This window comes from Kogia breviceps, chromosome 3, assembly GCF_026419965.1.
Source record: "Kogia breviceps isolate mKogBre1 chromosome 3, mKogBre1 haplotype 1, whole genome shotgun sequence".
In the NCBI taxonomy this organism is placed as follows: domain Eukaryota; kingdom Metazoa; phylum Chordata; class Mammalia; order Artiodactyla; family Physeteridae; genus Kogia; species Kogia breviceps.
The window spans coordinates 37,792,783-37,818,427 of record NC_081312.1 but is presented as its reverse complement, the minus strand read 5'-3'; the positions used below and the strand labels follow the sequence as shown (position 1 = coordinate 37,818,427).

Here is a 25,645-nt window from a genome sequence, read left to right as displayed (position 1 = left end):
CCTCTTGCAAAACCTAGATGCAGCCCCATAATCCTTCTCAACATGGCACCCAAGTACCAGACTAGAATTTGCTCCCAGTATAAAATCCATTGCCTTTCTTATTCAGGCACTCTGGATGTAAAAGACAAGGAACTCACAGTCTATTGTGGGATGCAGGGATGTAAACAGTAACTGTAGTTCAGAGAGGAGTTGCTGTCTAACTTAAAGTGTTGACTCTAATTCCTTTAGTGGCATGAGGATGTCCAACTCAGTTGAATGCCTCAGGCCATGTTTTCTGCCTTGCTCAGTACAATGTGCCAGCATATACTGAATGTCTGCTTCAGTAGTTCTCACCATGCGCCACAGCATGCTTGTGTACCCAGTCACAGATGTGCTTTCAGTTTGATCAATTTGCAAAACGTCTGCTTCTCACAGTTGGAGCTGGCAAAGTCTCTCAGGTGGGCTGTTGAGGTGGATGGATCTTTTGCTATAAATACAGAGGCCTGATGTAAATAATATTTAAGAGACATAACATGACATCATACTATGTTACTATACAATGTCTGTGTTTTGGTGCATGGGAGACTGTGGGCACAGCTGGGTTCATGGTAGCCCTTACTCTGCCAGTCAGAGATGTTAAGTGTATGAGCCATCCCTTCACATGCCTAGTGTTATATTTCAAAGGAACCAGGTGTGTCTCTGTTTGGCTTAGCATTACATTTTATTTTCATTTCAAAATGTGGAGGGCTTCCCTGGTGGCGCAGTAGTTGAGAGTCCGCCTGCCAATGCAGGGGACACGGGTTCGTGCCCCGGTCTGGGAGGATCCCACATGCCGCGGAGCGGCTGGGCCCATGAGCCATGGCCGCTGAGCCTGCGCATCCAGAGCCTGTGCTCCGCGACGGGAGAGGCCACGACAGTGAGAGGCCCACTTAGCACAAAAAAAAAAAAAAAAGAAAAAAAAAAAAAGACAAAATGTGGAGGATCTGTTTCAGTGCTCCTGCCTTTAGTCTAATTTGTGAATTTAAAAGTAGGTATTAATTTAATATCCAAACTGGCATGGCTAGGAGACACCACAGGTAATTAAGAGGCTCTAATTGGGGACATCTGAAAACATTTGAGACACTTTATTCTGGACTCTTTTAAGTGCACTAGATACAATATGGAACAACAGTCCTTTCACTTTGAGGACTTGTAGCATAGATGCCTGGAACGGAACAATAATTAAGAAATCATTCATAACATCTTCTCCACAGACTGTTGCCATGATGATTTTGGCATTTACTATAAAAGAAGCAACCTACATAAAATAGAAACAAATAGAATGAATAGAACAGAGAAGGAAAATAGCACACAATGCTTTGTAGACAGCTTCATGAATCCTGGAGACCAACTCCTCCCCAAAGTTGATTTGCATGTATTATATCAGGCAAAATGGTGCTATGGAAAGACATCCCAGGACCAGAAGGATCTTCTTGCTTTATAGACCATTGTTGTGACCCAAGCCATTAATTATAGTGTAAACCTAGGTAGTCCAAGAAGAGAAGTGATACTATCAGAAGGATTATCTTGGAATACAAGGAAGAACAGGAGATTGGGAGTGTACTGTTTTGTGAAGAGTTGAGCTATTGACCATCAAAATAATGTGTTTTAAAAAAAGTTTATTTATTTTACTTATTTTTTGGGCTGCGTTGGGTCTTCATTGCTGCACGTGGGCTTTCTCTAGTTGCGGTGAGTGGGGGCTACTCTTTGTAGTGGTACGCAGGCTTCTCATTGTGATGGCTTCTCTTGTTGCGGAGCACAGGCTCTAGGCTCGCAGTCTTCAGTAGTTGCGGCATGAGGACTCAGTAGTTGTGGCTCGTGGGCTCCAGAGTGCAGGCTCAGTAGTTGTTGCTCTGCAGCATGTGGGATCTTTCTGGGATTGAACCCTGTCCCCTGCATTAGCAGGCGGATTCTTAACCACTGCGCCACCAGGGAAGTCCCTAATGTGCTTTTTAAACTTACTGGAATCATCCTGCTACAGAGGTACAGCTTTTTGAAATAATTGTCTCAAATTGTGGCTACAATTTTCAGCTAGTTTTTTTCCATGAATGTATGTTAAATGAATGTATTATCAAACCTCTTAATCTCTGCTCCTTACCATTTAGTTTGGGTCATAAGCACCAAATTTAAGTAATCCAGGCAAGATTCTCGAGCCATACAATACATATGAACTTGGACTTATAACAAATTAAATTTGATTGTGATATAAACTCAATAGAGAAATACTTTCAAGTCACTGCTTCTTCATGTGATTATAGTGAGTTGACACAATACCTTTCATTTAGGACCTCGAGTGCCTCCGTAATACTGTAATAGCAGCACAGGAGGTAAGTGGGAGTCAGTTAACAGCATCCTGAGCCCAAAGGCACTGAGTAATTTGCTGGAAAATCAAACTGGCACTTGCAGTTTGGATTCCCGAGGATCTAGTTTCCATTGAGTTTCAGACCTGGAAGTTGTATATCGTGTTGTAAGATTGAGGCTGTTCTCCACTCCCCAGAGTGCAGGGGGCAGGAGGGACTCTGCATTCTGCATTATTAACAAGCGCCTCCCCTTCGCTCCAGGTGACACTGAGGTCTGGACCACGCTATAGGAAATACTGATCCAGATCTTAAAGGCCATCTAATTCAAATTTCTCATTTTACAAAGGGTTCACAAACGTTTACTGACTTGATCAAGGTCTGGTAGTTAATTCGCAGATCTCCTCTCTTACCCCCACTTCCAAGACCCCGGGGTCCAAGAATGGTAGAGGAGTTTTTCGCTGAAATCGACCCGAAAAGCTTATTTGAGGGAGTTTGTGACATGCCCCCCCACTCCCGGTGGTTAATTGCATTCTGAGCTAGCATCTCCCTCAGACCATCTCTGATGTTCCAGAACAGGAAAGAAAGTTGCCAGGCCTGGGTTGCGGCAGGGCCTGCGGGGGGAGGCGGCTGCTCCGCCTCCAGCACTCGCGGGCGGGCTCGACACAGGCCGCCGAGCGGCGAGCGCGGGACTCGGCGGCTGGCGGCGGGCGGGGAAGGCGCGGGGCGTGGTTTGCAGCTTTCCGAGCGCCAAGGAGCGGAGCGCGCTCTGCTGCGCCCTGAGCCTTCCGCTGGACCTAAAAGGCGAGTGGGAGACCGAGCAAAAGGCGCGATCGAAGAAGCAAGGCGAGTGGGGCGCCGACCCGGGCAGGCTCCAGCCCGCGCCCTCGCCCCTCGCCGGGCCGGCAGCAGGGGAGCGCGGCGGCGGGGCCCCTGCACCCCTGTGCGCCCCGGAGAGAGCGGTCTGTGGCAAGGGAAGGAGAGCGGGAGGGAGGGGAAGGGGCGGGGGCGAAGGAGGGCAAGGTCCCCGAGCCGGGGGCGAGGGCGGCGGGAGACTGGACCCGGCCCACTGCGGGGGTCCGAGCCCGGCCACGGGAAACTTTGCCCGGGTGGGAAGAGTGGGGTGCGTGGAGGGCGCCGCAAACTTGTCAGCGGGCGGGGCGCTTCGGGGATTGGAGCGAGCGCCAGCGAGTGGCGTTTGTCTCTCCGGCTTCTTTGTGTCACCTCCGGTCCCTAGCCCGCCGGTCCGCCTGCCTGGGAAAGGGGCTGCGCCGGGGGCACGGCCCCCATCCACCCGTCGCCCGCGTCGGGCCCAGGCCCCGGCGCTCGTGGTCCGCTGATTGTTTTCGTTCCTCGCGTCACGCCTGGGCGGGAAAGATTTTGAACGCCGCGTGAGCTAGAACGCGGAGAGCCGCGGCGCGGAGATTGCCAGACCGTGGGCGGCGCGAGGCTAGCCCCGGGTCTCCGAGGACCGGCGGGCGGGGCTCACCGGGCTGGAGAGAGCGAGGGGCCCCGGGGGCCGCGGCACGGTAGGAACCGCTGCGGCCGAGCGCCTCCTCGGCGGGGGCCGCTTGGACGGCTAGGATTATAATTCCATTTCGATTGCTTGGGGTCTTTGTTGTCTGAAATTGCCTTGAGGGTCTGACGGTAGCACCTTCTCCTTTTTGGGTTGTTTTTCTTCTGTTAAAAAAGAGCGAGGGGAGACTTATGTGGAATCTGCTGCTCCAAACAACATTAGCCACCTTATTTGATGGAGGTTGAGCAGTCCTGTGTAACCTTTGCCTTTGTGGACGCCTGTTATTTCCGAAAGTTATTATTTTCTCCTCCCCTAGTGGAAGGGAGCGTCTGAGCCAGATGCTAGCAGGCACGATTGTGTACATGCACCAGCAAGTCAGAGTCAGACCCAGGAGGTTCTTTCTAGTCGCTCAACACTTTTTTTTTTTTTTTTTTTTTTTTTTGCGGTACGCAGGCCTCTCACTGCCGTGGCCTCTCCCGTTGCGGAGCACAGGCTCCGGACGCGCAGGCTCAGAGGCCACGGCTCACGGGCCCAGCCGCTCCGCGGCATGTGGGATCTTCCCGGACCGGGGCACGAACCCGCGTCTCCTGCATTGTCAGGCGGACTCTCAACCACTGCGCCACCAGGGAAGCCCCGCTCAACACTTTTGCATCAATTTTTTTTTTTTTTTTTAAAGTTTGTTTGATTTCAAACAACTTTCATCTTCTTTCCTAAAAGTTTCCAGAGCTCCGAAGAACTCCTTGCAGATATTACGTGTTTGTGCTAGGATAAGTCCGACCACTTTTAGGGTTGGGGTTACAGTTAAGCCCCCGAACCATACCTGGCCCGCTCACCACTCGGGTGCCCGCCCTTGAGCCATTGTAAACATCATTGGGTTGAGTGTTCACCTTTTACGAGATGGAACATTTGGTGTGTTTTTATACTTTAATACACCACTCCTTTAATTACCTTCCCTTTCTGGAAAACTCTTGAGACTCTCTCGGGCTCTTCCTGAGATAATTACTGAGTGGCCTTAGCTGCGCCATCACTTCCCCCACCCCTGCAAGCATCCGAGGGAGAAGAGAACAGGTGCAATCCTCATTAAGTTTTTTCGTGGTGAAAACTCTGGAGATGTCAAAGTAAGTAAAAAGTGAAAATTTTTAGTTCTTTGTCCATATGTTTGAGTTAATGAGCTTTATTTGAAGGCAACAAAAATCAAAATCAAATCACTTGGGTCAGCTCAACCTTGTACATTAAGATTGTTTTTTAAAAAAATCATATAAATTTACCCAGTTAGAAATTTACAAGCATTTCTGTGCATTAGTGCTAATTGTGTTTGCAGGATATTGCAGTATGTTTAGAGAACTGAGTCACAATGGGATTTTTCTAGGTTGTGCCCTCAATAGCATAACTGAGAGTTTAATGTAAAGCTCAAAACTGGAATCAGTCACCTCTTGATAAGTAAGGGAAAGTGTGAAAGGCAATTGATTCATTATATGTTTTAAATTTAGATTTTCAATAATTTCACAAAATCAGTTTTTCATTTACTCAGATGAGCTCTTACCATATGCCAGCCACTGTGCTGGACTCTGGAATTCCAAATAATAATAATAGTAACTATTTATGGAATACTTATTTTGTACCAGTAAATGCTTCACATAGGTTACCTCATTCATCTAATAAAAATTTATTGAATGCTTACAATGTATTGTGCTAGGTGCTGGAGTTATAATAATGCACAGGACAGCTGTGGTTCCCGCCTTTATCTTAGCAAGTCCGGAAGATAGGCAGAACATAAAAGACATTACTAAACTAATCATAGTTTTTAAAATGTAAATCAGATCACACCACTCGCCCTGCAGTGCAGTGTGTTGTAGGGTAGGAGGTGAGGAGAGGAGAGAGGCGTGGAAGATCAGCAGAGGAGATAGCATTGAGTCAGGAAAGAGCTTGATAGTGTGTAGATTGATTGGATCTGAGAGTAGGTTTTGTGGCTGAGCACTGTCAGCTGCAGGGAGAGAACTAAATGATGTGAGTGGTAATCAGGTGACAGACAGATCATGCAGGGCCCCGGAGGCCTAAGTTTGGTTACATTCACATTGAATCCTCATATATACCCTATTGGCCCTATTTTATAGTTTATAAAACTGAAGTAACTTTCTGAGTCTGCACAGTAGGTGAATGGCACAGCCTAGGATAGGAAGCCAGGCTCTCAGTCTCCACTTATATTTAACCACTATGCCAGCATCAAAAGACATAGTCCGTATCCTGATGGTCCTGTTTGTCTAGTGAAGACAAGCCATTGCAATACACACGTGGTGGTGCTAGAAAAGATGTGTTCTAGGGGCTGTGGGAGGAGGAAAGCACCTAATTCTGCCTAGGAATGGGGCAGGCCACATTGGGAAAAATGAAAACATTTTTCTTTTTTTTCAGAATTATGAAATGTTTCAGATTAGCTATAATTCAGAAATAATCTTAATGTTAAATGCAATAGCCCATTCTTCAGGGCTTCACTGTGTGTTCTCTCTCTCTTTTTTTTTTCTTACTTTCATATTTACCAATTACCTGAATCATGTGTCCCCTTTCCTACTTTTACAAAATAAAGGATTGTGTCTGGAATACTGTAAAATCACTTATATTTAAAGCCTGTGATTCTTTGTGAAATTGCAGGTTAAGTTCTTTTTTGATTGTTTTTGTCTTAAACTGTCTAGCCTTTCTTATTTTGTGTGATAATTTTATAAACAGCTTCATTGAATGTAATTGACATACAGTAAGCTGCATATTTTAGAGTGTTAAATTTGATGAGTTTTTGACTTATGTATAGATCTGTGAATCCATCTTTCCCTCTGGTCCCTCCCTACACCCTGCATCCTTCTTTCCCAAGCAACCAGTGGGAGCTCTGACCCTATGGATTATTTCGTATTTTCAGAATTTTATATGACTGGTATCACATAGTATGTTCTCTTTTTTTGTCTGGCTTCTTTCACTAAACATAAGTATTTTGAGATTCATCTATGTTGTTGTGTGTATCAGTAGTTGATTCCTTTTTATTGCTGAGTGGTGTTCTATTGTATGGGTATACCCAAGTTCATTTATCCATTCACCCATTGATAGATGTTTGTTTTTTTCCAGTTTTTGGCTATTAAAAATAAAGCTGCTGTGAAATTATGTTCAGGCTTTGTATGGACACCTACTTTATAGGAGTGGAATGGCTAGATCATATGGTAGGTGTATGTTTAACTTTTAAAGAAACTCCCATACTTTCCCAAAGTGGTTATATCATTTTACATTCTCAAATTAGTGTGTGAGTTCCAGTTGCTCTGCATCCTTGTCAACACTTGGTATGGTTAAGCTTTCATAGCCATTCTGTTAGCTGTGTAGTGGTATCTCATTGTGGTTTTAATTTGCATTTCCCTGATGACCAATGATGTGCTTATTTACCATCCATATAATATCTTTTTTTGTTGTTGAAGTTTCTCTTTGCATTTTTTGCTCATTTTTAATTGGGTTAGTTACTTCCTTATTCAATAAGTGTTTTGAGAGTTTTTTAATATATTCTGGATCCAAGTCTTTTATCAGATACATGATTTGCAAATATTTACTTTCAGTCTATTGCTCATATTACATTCTCTTAACAGATCTTTGAAGAAGTTTTAATTTTTACTAAAGTTCAATATATCAATTTATTCTTTTATTGATTATACTTTTGGTGTTATACCTAATAAATCTTTGCCTAACTCAAGGTCACAAAGATTTTTTTCCTTAGAGTTATAAAACTCAATAAAAGAATGTAAAACCATGAAGTCTTTCATTTTACATTTAGGTCCATCAACTTTGAGTTAATTTTTGTTTATGGAGCTGGAGTATGGGTTGAAGTTTACCCTGCTGCCACCAGCAAAACTTAGCATGTTTTGGAGATGAGATAATGTCTGGAGACAATGTGGTGAGGTGAGGTGGGTGGGCATTTGCTATTGGCATCTAGTGGGTCAAGGCCAGGGATGCTGCTGAAGATCCTACAATGAACAGGAGATCCTCTCAACAAAGAATCATTCAGCCGAAATGTCAGTGTCAAGGTTGAGAAACCCTAGGCTAGAGGTTTATCAATTTTATTCACCTTGATGAATCAGCTCTTGGTTTCATTTATATTTTCTGTCTTCTGTTTAATTGATTTTTACTCTGATCCTTATTATTATTTCCTTTCTTCTACTTACTTTGAGTTTAATTTTACTCTTCTTATTCAAGTCACTGCGACCTTTTTTTTTTCTGATATAGGTGTTTAGTTCTGTGAATTTCCTAAGTACAGTACTGCTTTAGGGAATTCTCACAAACTTAAATAGGGTGTGATTTCATTTTTGTTGGGTTCAAAATGCTTAAAAATTTTTCTTTGGATTTATTGTTTGACCTTGAGTTACTTAGGAGTTTATTACTTAGTTTCCAGACATTTGTGGATTTTCCAGGCATCTTTCTGTTATTAATTTCTAAATTTAGTTTTCTTATTGTCAAAGAGCGTAACTTATGGGGCTCAAATTCTTTTATATTTACTGAGAGTTATTTTAAAGCCCAGAATATCATTAATTTTGGTAAATGTTTTGTGTGTGCTTGAAAAGACTGTATTCTAATTATACAACATCAAGGGAACATACCATCAACATGGCATCACTGTTCATGTTAACCTTGATTACCTGGCTGAGGTAGTGTTTGTCAGGTTTCCCTCCTATAAAGTTACTCTTTTCTCCCTGTTCTGTCCTTTGCTTTTTGAGATGGAAATCACTATGTGTAGCCCACATTTAAGGAGTGGAGAGTTTTCCTTTCTTCTCCTTGAAGGGTATTGCTTTTTTTACCCCACGTGACAATCTCTGACTTTTAATTCTGGTATTTAGGCCATTTATATTTAAAATGATTATTGATTATGGTTCACCTTAAATGTGTAATCTTGCTGTTTGTTTTCTGTTTTTCTCATCTGTTCTTTGTTTCCTTTTTTCTCTTTTTCTCTCTTTGATTGGATTAATTGAATTTTGGTCATTATAGTTTATATCCTTTTTTTGCTTATTAGCACTCATTCTTTTTTAAATTTTTATTTTTTTAACATCTTCATTGGAGTATAATTGCTTAACAGTGGTGTGTTAGTTTCTGCTGTATAACGAAGTGAATCAGCTATACGTATACATATATCCCCATATCTCCTCCCTCTTGCATCTCCCTCCCACCCTCCCTATCCCATCCCTCTAGGTAGTCACAAAGCACTGAGCTGATCTCCCTGTGCTATGCAGCTGCTTCCCACTAGCTATCTATTTTACATTTGGTAGTATATGTAAGTCCATGCCACTCTCTCTTTTTTTTTTTTTTTTGTTTAAATTTGGCTGCACCCCGTGGCTTCTGGGATCTTAGTTCCCTGACCAGGGTTTGAATCCATGCCCTCGGTAGTGAAACCACTGGACTGCCAGGGAATTCCCTACCTGTCATTCTTTATTTTGTTATTTCAGTGTTTGCTTTAGGGTTTATAGTATACATCTTTGACTTATCACAGTTTAACTTCAAGAGTTATATTATACCACTTCAGTGAAAGCCTTGTAATAATATATTTCCCATGTCTCTCTGCTTTGTGCTATTGTCATACATTTTACTTTTTGTCTGTTATAGACCCTAGACTACATTATTATTTTTTGTTTGAGCAATCAATTATTTTTTTAAGGGATCTAAATAACAAGAAAAAAATCATATATTGACCCATGGTTACACAGGTTATATTCTTTGTTTTACTATTATTAAATGAAAATAAAGAAATCATACATATGGAGGTTACTATATTCATATTTATGAATATATTCTAACTTGTAATTTTATTTTATTTTATTTTTAAAAAGTTTATTTATTTTATTTATTTTATTTTTGACTGTGTTGGGTCTTCGTTGCCGCACGCGGGCTTTCTCTAGTTGTGGTGAGAGGGGGCTACTCTTCGTTGTGGTGCGCGGGCTTCTCATTGCGGTGGCTTCTCTTGTTGTGAAGCACGGGCTCTAGGCGCGCAGGCTTCAGTAGTTGAGGCTTGCAGGCTCAGTAGTTGTGACACACAGGCTTAGTTGCTCTGCAGCATGTGGGGTCTTCCTGGACCAGGGCTTGAACCCATGTCCTCTGCATTGGCAGACGGATTCTAAACCACTGTGCCACCAGGGAAGCCCTAACTTGTAATTTTGGAATAAACATTAAAGAGGTAGTGAAATTTGGAAATCAGAGCATAGTTCATTTTTTTAAACTAAATCCCCTGAATTGTCATTGAGCTGATCATTGCTGTAATAGTAGGCTACTTCAGGATACTGTGGTGTATTACAAGATTCAGAACACCTGGACTTGGAGAACTCTCTAGACAGGCACTGATGAGTGTGCTGTACTTCTTTTCTTTCCTTTGGGCAGCATTAGGAAAAGGGAAATGGATAGGCAGAAAGAGTCTGTCCTCCCATGCTGACATTTTCCAGACCCTGAGAAACTTTGATAGATGAGTTTGAAAGCACTTCTTTCTTTCAATGGTGTATGAGATGAAGAGCACTTAGTTATAGCTCCTCAGGTCAGAGTAACACATTTGACAAAGTGAGCCTCAAGCTTCTGCTTGTCAGTGTCCATGTTTGACTGAAAACTCCAATCTGAGATGCAGTTCTAGAACTCGTCAAAATTTGCTATCTACTTGTTGCTTTGGTTCCAGCTGACTTTTAGTTTTCCTTTATCAATGAGTAGCTCCTTTCCATCTGGGTATGTAAATGTACTCCTATTCTGAATGTCAATACACTGACAAACACTGAGCTATAAATGAATGAGAAAACTTAACTCATCCAACAAATTAATTTACTTTGTAAATATTTATTCAGTCTGGGCTCTGGCACATTGATGAAAATTTATGTCCCTTACCCTTTGAACTAACTGTCTCATAAGAGAAAGGCCCACAAGTAGAGAAGCATGCGTTCCAACGTGGTAATTGGTGGAATGGATATATGAACTGGGCAATGTCAGTAAGCCTCGAGCAGCGGTTCTCAGAGTGTGATCCAGGAACCAGTAGCATCAAACCTACTGGTTCAGGAACCTAGAGGGTGGGGCCCAGCAATCTGTGTTTAACAAGTCTTCCAAGTGATTCTGATGCACGCTCAAGATTGTGAACCAGTGGCATAGAGGGTTAGATGATCTCTGAGACTTTTTCCCCAGGTCCTAATTTCTACAAATATGGTTTAGAAATGTGATATTTACCCCATTGTATTGTACTTTAAGAACCGTTTTAGCACAAATGAATTGGTATATAAAACGTTAATGCTATGCGGGTAAAACAGGAATTCAAAATGGTAAAGCTATGCCTGACACTGGGACAAAAGTATAGATTAAAAAAACTTTATTATGAAAAATTTTAAGTACATATTCAAAAGCAGAGATAATAGTGAAATGAACTCCTATGTAAACATTACCCAGTATCAATAGCTATCAAGTCCTGCCAATTTGGTTTTACCTATACCCTCACCTATACCCCCTGTGCTGGGTTATTTTGAAGTAAATTCCACACATCATATCATTTCATCCATAAATAATTAGATTTTAAATTATTTGAGCTATTAAGTTGCTAGAGATGAATTTGAAACCGAATCACATATAGCCATTTCATGTTTCCATGTTAAATTACACATAAAGTTTGTCTGGAGTTCATTTACACAAAAGATGAGTTAAACAAAACAGTAGTGTGGGCAGGTGTATATATATTCCTATTAGTATAAAATCCATTAAAAATAAATATACTGGTTACAACAGTGAAAATATTTTATGTACCCTCATCATCATTATAGCAATATATACATTATATTTATAAATAGTATTCTGGAATAGTAAGAAAAATATATCCATGTGCTGCCAAAATTGAAATACTGTGCTTGAAGGGGAAACTTTAATTTGAAAGGCAAATTTTTAGGAAGGATGGTATTATAAAAAGGTTTTGCAGATTTCTAGGCAAATTTTTAATATATTTAAATTAAAATTTCTCATTACTCATTTCGGCAGTTATGTTGCCTCATTTGGAAAGATCAAGGTAGTCAACATTTAGGGATGAACAATACATCTTAAAAAATAAATCCACTTATCTTAATCTATGTGTTACACACAGTCTTATCAAGGTTAGAGCTCAGGCTATAAGACAGTTCATGTTTGGAGAAAGGGGACAGAATTAACTTTCACAGACTTTTCACAAACAGGTAGAAAACTCCCTGTTTTCTCCCACTGTGGCTTTGGAGTACAAGTTTTTCCTGAGGAAAAGCTGATAGTAATACAACTGAGCTCTTCGTGTTTGGCTGCTTTTGAATGATACATTAATTAATGGGTCATACCGTAGGAGTTAGCTAATTTTCATTTAAAAATGCTAATTACTCAGAAGTAATTTTTATCTGAAGTGTAAGTTGCAACAAAATAAATAAAGCTGTTCAAGATTGTTCCCCATGCCCCCCAAATAAATTTTTAAAAACCCTATAACGCAAATGCACCTGAGCTGTTAGTACTAAGGTAGGTTATAGTCAATGTTTGATGGGATTGTTTGATAGAATAATGCATGCTAGAGCTTTTAGTTCAAAAATTTGAGCTAGTGATTCAGAAAGAAAAAAATAAAGAATTAACTATAAATTCTGTTTATAAAGCAGTTAAAGGCGTGTCTTATTATTCGTGCTAGTATGTTTACAAAGAAAATAGGTGACTAGCAGTCTCTTGTTTGACTATCTTTTGTAGTTACTCATTTGATGACAATGAGTAAAAATTTTTCCTCTGTTAATGGGACTTTGTTTAAAAGAAAGTATGTTACCTTTGTAGTCTTGGCACTTTTTTTCATTTTAGGAAGCTCCAACTCAGTTGTGTAATAATATAAACAGTGTTTAGTCCAGAACTGATTATATTTCCTTCTGAGCCAGATGAAAAGAAACTCCCAAATGTTTATAATCGCAGGTTGATGATTTGGTTCCAAGAGTCTGTTGGTGATGGTTTCTGAGACTCGGAAGGTAAGCTTCTTTCATGAATCATCATGTTGTCTCGCAGTTGGCTATGTGTTTTCTTAGCAACAGCTGCTGATTTCAGGTTTGAGCTAGGAAAGTATGTTTTGAAATGATCCAACATATTCTTTCAGGTTATATATGCCTGTTAAACCTTACCTTACAAACTTAATGTTGTATGTTCCACCATGAAGGAATGATTTCATTCTCTTCCTGTCCCTGCCTTCCAAATCATTTTTATTGTTTTTTTTTTCTTTTTAAGGGGGTTGAGGGTGGGTGTAAGAAAAGAGAAAAATAAAGGAACCTGGAAGACTGTGGACATGCTCATTTATGACTCTGGACTAGAGCAGAACCAAAAATGGCCTCCATGTGCTAATAGGATAAAATATAATTTACTGGGGTCTTGATCTTGAGTTATACTCACAGGTGCATAAGTACTAAAGGACAAGTGGATTTTAGAAATGTCTGTGGTATAGTGTAATGGTTAGGATTGTAACTTCTGAAGTCAGATGGACCCTGGTTCAAATCCTGGCTTTGCCATATACTAGCTGTGTCACTTAGGGCAAATTACAAACCTCTCTGGGTAGAGCTTCCTCAACTGTAAAACAAAAGCCAAAATATGACTTATAGGAGTGTTATGAATATTACTGAGACAATACATGTAACGGATAGTACAGTACCTATAATCGGACATTGTATAACACATAGAAATAAGTGCTAGTTATTACATTCAATTCAAGGGTGCAGTGAACAAGGGGCTAAGTGACAGGTGTTAGAGGGCAATCATCAATGAATCAGACATGACTCCCCTTCTGCAGGAACTGGGGGAAGATAACCTTGTAAACAAATCACTCTAATATGATCCAGAATGAAAGAAGTGCCACCTCAGGTGCTAGCGAAGTGCTGTGGTAATTAATGCCACCTTTGGGGAAGTTAGGGCTAGTTTTGTAGAGAACATTCGACGTTTTAGCTGGGCGTATAGCTGGGTCTAGAGTGTAGAATAGTGCTTTCATGGGTGGAGAATGGAGGAGAGTAGATTGAGGGCTGAAGAATAACACTGAAGCACAGGGCTCATGGCAGGTTGTAGTAGGAGAGGTCTGGATAGATGCTTGGTTAGATCTTGGGACGTTTTTTTCATGGAAGTGTTTGGACCATATTCTTCTTGTCAGTGGGAACACGCAGCATGTGCTTGGTGTGAGCTCTATTTCATAATAACATTCTGAAAGATGTAGTGGAGAGGCAGGGAGTCCAATTACAAGGATGTTTTCAGAAATCCAGGTGAGTGATGAAGAAATTCAGAGAACAGAGTCAGAGGGGATTAAAATGAGATGGAAGAGAGAGAATTCTAAATTAGGTGCTGAAAAGAATATTGGTGCCATTACTTGCAAGAGAGATACCACAGGGAGAAAGTGTGGGAGAAAACCGATGGTCTGGTGATGGGGTGGGTTAATGGGTCTTTTTTAAAAAATTGAACTATAGTTGATTTACAGGGTCATGTTAGTTTCAGGGGTACAGCACAGTGAGTCAGTTTTTTAAATACACACACACACACATAACATACATATACACACATACATGTACACCTTTCCAGATTCTTTTCCCTTATAGGTTATTACAAAATATTGAGTATAGTTTCCTGTGCTATACAGTAGGTCCTTGTTGGTCATCTATTTTATATACAGTAGTGTGTATATGTTAATCCCAACATCCTAGTATATCTGTCCCCCACCTTCCCCTCTGGTAACCAGAAGTTTGTTTTCTATGTCTGTGAGTCTCTGTTTTGTAAATAAGTTCATTTGTATTTATTTATTTATTTTTAGATTCCACATAATAAGTGATATCATATGATATTTGTCTTTGTCTGGCTTACTTCACTTAGTATGATAATCTCTAGGTCCATCCATATCGCTGCAAATGGCATTATTTCATTCTTTTTATGAGTAATATTCCATTATATATAATATATATTATATGTATATACACCACATCTTCTTTGTCCATCCTGTCCTTTGTCTCTTATTTTAAAGTCTGCTAATGGGTCTTTTTTTTTTTTTTTTTTTTTTTTTTTTTTTTTTTTTTTTGCGGTACGCGGGCCTCTCACTGTTGTGGCCTCTCCCGTTGCGGAGCACAGGCTCCGGACGCACAGGCTCCGGACGCACAGGCTCAGCGGCCATGGCTCACGGGCTTAGTTGCTCCGCGGCATGTGGGATCTTCCCGGACCAGGGCACGAACCCGTGTCTCCTGCATCGGCAGGCGGATTCTCAACCACTGCGCCACCAGGGAAGCCCTGCTAATGGGTCTTTTGAGCTCAAAGATTAGTGGACGTCTAGCTGGCAGTTGGAAATTTAGTTCTGAAAGAAGGAAGCTAACATTTATTATGCACCTACTATGTCTCAGGTTTTATGCAAAGCATCTTCACAAATCATTATTGGAAACAAATAGTATTTTTATTGATGAAGAAATAGAAGCTGAGAAGAGGCCTGATATTATTTAAATATCTACCCTAATTTCAAAGCATTTCTCGCTTTTATTGTTCTCTTCAAGCTCTTGGGAGCAAGAGGAGAGCTGGGGCTAGAAAGAATGAGTGAGTGGGTACTGAAGGCAGTGGGCTGCCCTCTGTGGCTCTTTTCATCATTTCTTCATTCAAGCTTTCATTACATCTTCTTTACCACAAGGAGAGAATCGCCTTCTAATTGGGTGGTTAGTATTTGTTACCTGAAGAATGTTCAGGGAGTTTCATAATGAACCTTATTTCTCAAGTTCTGATATTCCTTTCCTTTTAGAACTACTTGAAGGTTGAAGTACTCGAAGATTTTTTTTTCTCTTGCTTCTGATGAAATGGAAAAGTTTGGCTACGAGTGGGTTTTAACTTTATAAAATGAGCCTTGTTATAGTTGGATTGGAGAGGACGAGCAGGGCAGAGAGAATGGTGCTCTTTTCCTTAATGTTATCCCCTTCGAAATGTGTAATCCTGAGGTCAAGCTCATGAATGCAGATGAAAATTAAGTCTGGGAAGACTTTGAGCATGCCTTAAAAACTTTTTTTTTTAAATTACAAAAATCCAACTACACACATACAACACACAGATATTAAAAAGCAAAAGCCTGTCCTCATATTATTTCCACTTTCCATTTCTGTTGTCTCTGTCCCTAGAGATAATCACTGTGGACAATTCTATGTTTATCCCATTTGAATGTTTATGAACATTTGGAACCTTGGCAGTAATTGGGCAAAATAGCTAGATTTTAAGCTTTTTCCTTTTCACCCAGATATTTGGTTTTAGGGTTTATTATTGAAGTTTCATAAATACAGGTTCTTCTTTTAGACTGTGTTCTGAGAGCCCTATAAACAGCAAATGTAACTTATGTTAAATGCTGTTGGATCACCTTTCAAATCAGTGACATACCTAGGATTAGAATTTAGAGACCTTGAGCTTCTCATTTGTTGCTAAACCAGTTCTGTTAGTTAATTTATTACACAAGCTTTCCAGTTAACTGCAACAGTGGACAAAAAAACAGGTTTCATATTAATTATTTTAAAGAGAAGAAAGGGCAGAATGTGAATTTAAACTAACATAGGCCCATTTTAGTAACTATATTAATCTGTTAATTACTTCACATGTTGAAGAGTTCAGACAATATGTGTTCTGGTAAATTTCTCTATAGAATCGTTAGTCAATTCAATATATCTTGCCTGTTAGGAACCTTAAGGACATGGAATTCAGAGCCTGCGCACCGCACGGTGTTCAAGCAGGAGTTGCCAGTAACTTGCTGTTGTCTCAGGGACATTACTCAACTTCCCTGTTTCCCTAAATGGGGTAGATAGTGTCCGTCTTGTGAGGATTAAAGGGATGGTGCGTGTAAAATATTTGGCACAAATTACAAACTAAACAAATATTAACTATACTTATTACTGTTTTATCATTATTATCAAATAGAGGACCTGTGTTTTGTTCATCCATGTAGGCAGAATTTACCTGCTTCTTACTCTCAAGCTATAACAAAGGAGACATCACTATATTTCACTGTAGATGTCAGAAGGAATGTGCAAATATTGAGGTATGCTTTTTAAGCAGATGTAGATCTCAGTACCCCTCTTAGTCAGCTTCTTAACTAAATAAGTTGGAGGAGCTTCAACCAAAGGACCACACAGAGATTTTCTTTTGTCTTTGTGGTCCTACTTCTCAAGATTCTTCATGGGTTCCAGTTTGGGTTCTACTCAGGAAAATATTGTAAAATGCATAAGACATTTTCTCGAGAGTGTTCAAATTGTTCACCTATGGGGAGAGAACTACTTAGGTGTATTCCTTTTTGAGGATGTTTTATATTATATGAGTTTTGGGGGCTGGGGATGGGTCAGAGATCTTTCCATGGGGAAGGCTTTGAGAGAAGGAAAAAATATTTCTTAGAAATCTCAAAACTGTAATCTGAAATTCTGTGGAAAGAAAACTTAAGAGTTTTGTAATCTGAGTTACTGGAGTTAAGGGGTCAGAAGGATTATTTATGTTTTTGGAAGTTTTTCTTCACAGGGAGGTATATAACTTCTAAATATTTTAATGACCTAGAAGATATACTGAAGAAAAAGTAACCTTAGAAGTGGGCAGATATAGGATATTTTTTTTTTTTAAAGCCAGACAAGTTTCTAATGGAGTCGCTGTGCATGTTACAAGTAACAACAAAGATAATTTTGTATACACAGAAGTACATTCTGTTCTTTCCCTGAGATGATGTGACCTCTTATCAGATCGTAAATTGTGCCCACAGAACTGGGAACTGTATCTTTAGGATAAACTAAGAAACAAATAATTCTGGTTGTTTCTCTTCAGGTGAGAAACTTCTGCCATGTTTAGAAATGAATTGGAAACTAGCTTGCAAACTCTGTAGCAAGTCACCAGGGAAGCCTGGGAGAAGGGATGATTTCACAGTTTGAGGTTCTACGACTTCAGAGCTCAAATCCCTTTTTCAGACACCCTGTATTTCCGTAGTTGCTTGATTCAGCATCTTTAAAACAAAATGAATACCTGTTGAAGAATGGCACTGCTGGCTGGCACCCTAGAAAAAACAGCTTACAAACCACACAACAGTTAATTTTTCCGCTGTTTTTTTCTCATCTACTTTCCCAATAACCAGTCAGAATGCTAAGATTTCAAGGTGAGGTAAGACTGGGTGTCTAGTATTTAGTTAAAACTCCCCACTTACCAATGCAGTAATGGATGGTTCCTTGGAAGTAAAGAGTTAAAGAGAAACAGAAACTCAGAAAGGACTGAAAGGAGCTCTAATTTGGGGAAGTTTTGAATTAAAAAAAATTTCTCGGGCTTCCCTGGTGGCGCAGTGGTTGAGAATCCGCCTGCCGATGCAGGGGACACGGGTTGGTGCCCCAGTCTGGGAGGATCCCACATACCACGGAGCGGCTGGGCCCGTGAGCCATGGCCGCTGAGTCTGCGCGTCCAGAGCCTGTGCTCCGCAATGGGAGAGGCCACAACAGTGAGAGGCCCGCGTACCGCAAAAACAAACAAACAAACACATTTCTCTAGAACAATTTCCTTAAAATTATGGTATGAAAACCCTAATCTAAAGTAATTAGAAGAAATGACATTTACTTTTTAAGTCATAGCACTTTCTAAACCAGCTTCTGTGTACCACAATCTGTGAGCTACATGTTAAAATCTACAGTGATTTACTGAGTGATCTAAGGATTTGCTAGTTTATTTGCTTTGTGTGCTGTATAAATCTTGGTAAACTAGTCAGAGTTGGATTGTAGGTAATAGAGGGGAACTCTTCTCTAAAACGAGTCTTGAGGGTGTGAGAGAGATAATGGAGAGATCGTAAGTTGAGTAAGAGCAGTATCTTACTCAACTTATCTAAGATATCGATGGTGAATTCAAATCCTGGGTTTGTCCCATACAGTTTTATGTCCTTGAATAAATCACTGATGTTAACAATCTCAGTTTCTCCACCTCAGGAGTATCATGATTATATAAAACAACCTATAAGCACAACTAAATACCAAGTATGTTTTGTCTTGGGTCATTTAAACTGTCCCCTCCCCTTTACTGATATTCTCTGGTCTGCTCTCCTAAACACAGCCAGCCAGCTCTCACAGGTCTGCCATCATCACAAAGGATGACAAAGGAGAGAGTGTGATGGGATTAAAGGCCATTCCTGGGATGACTTTAAAATGTGCGTGTGCTATCCATAGTGAGTCAGTAAGTCTTGTCTCATGTATGATTTGTACACTTGTACAGTGAGAGAAGTGATGGGTCGTTAGTAGAGTCCAGAGAGTTCAACAACCCATCATGTTGAATTTAATTCAGAATTTTAGAGCTGAATGATACCTGAATCCTCTTATTTCACAGATGACAAACCAAGATTCAGGGATGGCAAGGTACAATTGGTAACTGGCAGAACCAGGAGTAAAAATGCTACCTCCAGATTCCTGGCTCAAAGCTCCTGCTGTCATAGGGGTGTGTGTGTGTGTGTGTGTGTGTGTGTATGTGTGTGTGTGTAAAGTATTATGCATTATTTAAAACCTATGAAAAGGCATAAATCAGCATGCCCTTAATTAAGTCCTTACATGCTTTGGCATGGTACTTAAGGAACAAATTGTTCCTAACATGGTCGTGACCCCTTCTTCCACAGAGGTAGCAGCTGTCCTGAATTTGGTGTTTACCATTCAAATGCATTTCTTTCTTTTTTTTTTTTTTTTTGCGGTACGCGGGCCTCTCACTGTTGTGGCCTCTCCCGTTGCGGAGCACAGGCTCCGGACGCGCAGGCTCAGCGGCCATCGCTCACGGGCCCAGCCGCTCCGCGGCATGTGGGATCTTCCCGGACCGGGGCACGAACCCATGTCCCCTGCATCAGCAGGCGGACTCTCAACCACTGCGCCACCAGGGAAGCCCCAAATGCATTTCTTTACAGTTTTGTTGCATATGAATGTTAATGGTGATTTTCAAAGTATTTAGCAATCTGGTAGTGTGTGGGCACTGCCACTCATAATGGATGCTGGCAACAGATCCAGCCGTGCCAAGGTATATTAGCCGAGTATCAGACCCATCGTGGACCCCCCCCCCAAGCAATATTTTTAACAGTGTACATAGTTAGTACCATCCTGTATGCATTCTTCTACAAATTACTTTTTTCCTTCAACTTTATATTTGTGAGATGCATTCATACTGACATGTATAACTCTCATTATTCATTTTCAGTGTTTAGTATTCTAATGTATGAATATGTCACAGCTTATTTAACTCTTCACTTATTTTTGGGTAATTAGGGTTTTTTTTTTTTTTTTTATGCCCTCTCACCTGTTCAGGTGTTTTGTTTATTTTCTTGTTAGGTTGTTTGTCTTTTCCTTATTGATTTGTGAGTATATTATTTTTGAATTTTTTTTGGAAACTAGTATTTAATACTCATTAACATCTGTACTTATATAAGCCACATAAAACCTATCATAGCTTTGTCTTTCCATAGCTGTTCACATTTGGAAAGGGTCTTTCAGTATCCCCGAATCAGGTTCATGTCAAGTACACCAGTGACATCACCTGTGACTGTAAACATGGATATGTTCCTTTGTTTGGAATGGGTTTGACATAGTCTTAACATTCTTGATTGTGAAGATGGACTTAATTTCCCTATATTTACATGGTCCTGTAGGTGAAAGGTTTGACCTCATTGTAACTCTAAAGTGTGGGAGGAAAGTCATTATGGGAAATTATAAAGTTCTTTTTTTCTTTATTAAATCAAAAGCAGGAAAATGGGTGGTGCCCTTGCCTCCTTAGTGAACCCCAAATGGACCACAGCATATAAAGGAAACTATAAAGTGAATGGAGGGACTGAGGCCATTGTTCAGGAAGTTCTTCCAGGAACTTTCACTATTTAAACTCTCTGGGTTGTTGGATAACCAACAAGGACCTCCTGTATACACAGGGAACTCTGCTTAATACTCTGTAGTAACTTAAATGGGAAAAGAATTTGAAAAAGAATAGATACATGTATATATATAACTGAATCGCTTTGCTGTACACCTGAAACTAACACAACATTGTTACTCAACTCCACTTCAATATAAAATAAAAATTTTAAAAAATGAACTATCTGGGTGGTTCATGATTTTGGTTCCCTCCCCTTTTTTATCCCCAGTGCACAGGAACTTGACAGAGGTACATGTAAGGCTGTTTGTTCTTTTGTTGGCTACTTGTATCTGCTTCTAGAAGGTTATTGTTTTCAAGTATCTTAAACACCAGGATTAAGACAGTTAAACCTTTCGCAGGCTTGAAGTGTAATCTTCCTATTGGCTTTGCTTTCCTGGCTTCTTTGCTTCCTTCCCTCTCTTCCTTGTTTCTTTCTACTTACAAATTACTGCATTTGTTAGATAGCCATCCTTCAGAGCATCCAATGTTTTGTTCATTTAAATATTTTTTAACGTTCTTTTTGTTGTACAAAAGGACAAAAACATTTAAAAATACTTTTAGTACTGGAGGTTGCCTTTTCCTGGAGCATCGCTTCCGCCTCCCCTCCCCCGCCAATCCCCCAGCAACCCCGCCCCTGCCCTCCGCCTCTCCACTGCCTCACTCCCACCCTCCTGGCTCTGTAGGTCTCTTTTGTTGTTGGGAGCTAACAAAGTACTGTAATTTGCTGGATATTGTGGATGGAGGATAGGCCAAGGGCTCCTGGGAAGAATTTCTGTAACCTGCCTGAGCTCCCTTCTCTTAAAAATTGCTGATTAACTAGTCTCTTCTGTCCTGGGAACAGCCAGAACTTTAAGAGTGTTGTTCAAAAGAAACATTTTCATTTTTAGAGGCATAAAGAGACAAAACTATGGACTTTAAGTGTGTAATCCCAAAGCGAAAACAAAAATCTTGCTGAAAAAACTAGCAATGTATTAAACATTTTGAAAATAAGCTGCATTTTTATTTTAGCTTTCTGTATTTTTAGTCGAAATTAATATTACCACAGGTGTTCTGGAATTCTCCTTTTCTTTGCATGTTTTGCCATATAAAATTCATTTAATGATTAGAAGATTAAAAAACGTCAAAGGGGAAAAGTGTTTAAAGAAATTTTTTTGTGCAAAGGACATGCAGTTAAAACTAGCAGACAAGCAGAGTTCTCAGAGATGGTGTCATTCCAAATTAATTTTAACTTCATCATCACACGAATAAAGAGAACCCTTTCAGTCTTTGATTTTTAAATAATCCTAATTTCATTTTTTGGGGGTAGTTTTTACTTTATGAGTCCTAGTTTCTAGTAATAATGTAGCATGTGATGTAGATAAAAGTAGAAGATGGGGCTAGCAGCACTGACTTTCCCACAGGATCTTTGTGAGCAGAACCCCAAATCTTTTACAGATTCAAAGGTCTATTTAAAGGTTCACAATAACAATTACAACATTTTAGGGCTGTCTTCCAACCCTATCACTTCCTTCTTCTAAGGGGAAGTCGAGCTTGGGGTGGAGGAGGTGCACTGGTGTTACTGGACCGGTTCACTCAAGCTGTCGCCTGCTTTTTTGGAATCACAGACCTTGATGGGACGTTGCACAATGGGACTGGTGAAGTGAAAGTCCTTTGATTGATTTAGACTAACAGAATTTAAAAAAGCATTGGGTGAGTTAAGAAATACTCATTAATAGTGCCCAGAACGTGGAGGGAAAAAAAAAAAAAACAACTCACTTTTTTTTTTAAATTGAAGTATAGTTGATTTACAGTGTTGTGTTAGTTTCAGGTGTACAGCACAGTGATTCAGATATATATTCTTTTTCCTTATAGGTTATTATAAAATGTTGAATATAGTTCCCTGTGTTATACAGTAACTCCTTGTTGGTTATCTATTTTATATATAGTAGTGTGTATATGTTAATCCCAACCTCCTAATTTATCCCTCCCCCCCTTCCCCTTTGGTAACCATAAGTTTGTTTTCTGTGTCTGAACTTCACATCTTAAAAAATAACAAATAAAACTTGCAAAATGTAAATATTTACAGTACATTTTTTTTTTCTGTTTTTTGGCATGAATCTTTAGGCAGGTGTATTTGAGGGACTAGGGCTAACAGTGTGTCACCATGGTGATGCTTGGCTGCTGAGGTGGAAGAGCTGGCCGATGCCCTCTCCAGGGTCCCGAAGCCCCCAGACCATGCCAGAAACCTCAGGATGGAAGAGGATCTCTGGCCAAAATGCCTGTTGCCAGGGGTGTATCTTAGAAGATCGCTCTGTTTAACTTTGTTGTGCTCTAGGGAGGTCTGTGGACCGGGGTCACCCCAGTGATTCCGGTTTAAACTGTGATGGACCTGAGGGTCCTACCTTTTTCCTGAGCTGATCACAGGAGTTTGTTATAGATTGACCTTAGAAAGCTAAAGTGTCTCAGTTTTTGAGTACTCTTTCTTCTTTCTCTCCGGTGGGACTTCATAAGGTGATTCACACACATTTGGGGCCTCTACCTCCAAATTCTCCCAGTGTGGATACCTCTTGGGTAGACCCTGAGCTCCGAAGGACTTGAAATAGATCAAGGCCTGACCACATTCAAATCTCTGGGGTGGTTCCAGCAGCGCCTCACCCCCCGCCACCCCGCTTTAAAAAATTATCTATCTATTTATTTATTTATTTTTGGCTGCATTGGGTCGTAGTTGCGGCTTGCGGGATCTTTTGTTGCAGTGTGCGAGCTTCTCTCTAGTTGTTCCTTTTGACTGCTTTGGTAATCATCTTATGTTCAGAGAAACTAAGATAATACAGCAACTTGTTCAAGGCCTCCCAGTGAGTAAGTGAAAGAACAGAACGAGTCAGAACCACTGCCCTTGGATGCCCCAGTTTGTTACTTAGTCCAACAAACCTGTTTTTGAGGATTAACATCCACTCAGAACCAGAAATAGACCAATGAGACCAAAGTCAAATTTGATCATTGGTCTCTAAGGATAAAAGGATGAAGGATACATCAGTTTGTTGGACAGTTGATTCTCCCTTAGGATAAGAGAAAAACAAAACCAAAATTGTCAGTCATTGAAAATGGCACAGTAAATTATGTTTGGGTTTGGAAAACTTCCAGTCTTATAAATACATTATGGGAAGCCCTCAGGGAGAGGAAAAAGGCACATTATGGCTGTTTTCATATATAAAAATAGCAGGCCCATGCAACTTGAAGAAAAAAGTGGGAAGTATATAACTTAGAATGTTGGTCAAGATAGGAACTATGATTCATGACGAAACTTCACTTTTTAAGTTTATTACCACTCATTGCCAGGGACTGGTAAGTTTAGAAACAATAGGTCAAAAGTTTGGCAGGAAGGTTTTGGGGAACGATTTGTACAAACAGGAGGTTTCTGAGAGTTTCCATTTTTCCTGCCGCATGGCAGTTGACTTGGTTACCTACATTCATATTTTGCCTTAATAGAGGTTAAGGAAACCATGGAAATAGAAAGAAGAACCATCTCCGTGTTTTAATATTGCGATCGAAATAGAATTGCAGAATGCTTTAGAAGACCTACACTGGTGTAAAGTGTCACGGCTCTCATTTTCTAGCTGATCATGGTGTTTTTAAAAGCCACTAAGTGTTTGGGATCAAAGAGGCACATTTTATTTTTCAGAATGAATATGTCTATGTTTTTCTGTGTATGTATTCATTTGCTTTATTATTCTGAGTGTACCTCTTTTTTCCTGTGCTTCCTTGGCCATGCCACTTGTCGCTGTCTGTCTCAAGGGGTGGTTTTCTGCATTTTACAGGCTGGACCATTTGAATTGGCACCACATAGGTGGTGAGTGGGTGGGTGAACATGAAGTGGCACATGTGGGAGCTTGAATGTGACTCTGTGCCCTGCGGGCCCGGCACGTCTAGATCTCGTTGGTCTGAGCCTGATACATCCACATCACCGGATTGGGCCTAAAACCCCAGTAACAGGCCTGCTGTGGGGACAGTATACACCCTTACCTTGGGGTGGAGGGCGGTTAGGTTGTGGGGATTGGTTGGTTGTCTAGACAAGTTGGTTAATATATAGCTTATATTTGGGGCCACACAGGAATCAAGATAATGATTTGCTGACATCCATTCTTCCTAGATTTCAGGCATTTCATTTTCTGCTGCTGAAGCTTTTTTTTTTTTTTTAAAGCAGCAGTCAAAATTTAGGCATAACCCTAAATATCTGACCCAATCCATTAAATAATGCAGTTTGCTTCATGCTCTCTGTATATATTGTTGGTTCTTTTAACAATATGAAAGAACCCAGATCCTTGAGGAATCTTCTACTTTTACATTAGGGACAGAAGGAATTCATGGATGTGAAGATGATAATATGCAGATTGTAACTGAAACCTTGCGTTTGGGGATAATAAACCTAAGGGGGGAAAAGAAGCGCCTTTTCTCTATAGCTAAGGGTCACAGGGCATGGAGGATTCTGTTACATCCAGGAAGAAAGGAAGTCCCTGACTTGAGGCTGGAGTGTTTGAGAGCCTTCCAAAACAAACTTTGGGTCTTTGCTCATATAGGCATAATAAAATTGGGAAAAGAATGATCTTACCGTCTATCAAGGGAAGGAGCGTACATAGGAGAGGTCTGTTCTGTACCTGAAAGATGCTAAGGAATTTAAAGAGTCATATTGCCTCATGAACTAAGAAGACAATAATGGGAAGAACTGAGGTAGGGTTAATTTGTCTCAATAATAAAAGATAGTGAGAAGCCTCCCTTCATGCAAGTTTTATCAGAAGGTTAATTTTTTTTTTTTTTTTTTTGTGGTACGCGGGCCTCTCACTGTTGTGGCCTCTCCCTTTGCGGAGCGCAGGCTCCGGACGCGCAGGCTCAGCGGCCATGGCTCACGGGCCCTGCCGCTCCGTGGTATGTGGGATCTTCCCGGACCGGGGAACGAACC

At 40.5% G+C, this 25,645-nt stretch overlaps 1 protein-coding gene across 8 annotated transcripts in view; it reads left to right on the top strand.

Annotated features, from left to right (window-relative positions):
* Positions 1-2,982: 2,982 nt before the first annotated feature.
* The window catches only part of SYNE2 (spectrin repeat containing nuclear envelope protein 2), a 324,338-nt gene continuing 301,675 nt past the window's right edge, over positions 2,983-25,645 (top strand). For 5 of the 8 annotated variants that reach the window (XM_067028354.1, XM_067028353.1, XM_067028355.1 and 2 more), the window contains exon 1: positions 3,004-3,277. The gene's annotated coding sequence lies outside the window, so the exon portion shown is untranslated. Of the gene's footprint in view, positions 3,278-3,533; positions 3,845-25,645 lie in introns of those variants that run through there. The other 3 variants (XM_067028349.1, XM_067028348.1, XM_067028350.1) reach the window with 3 other exon arrangements.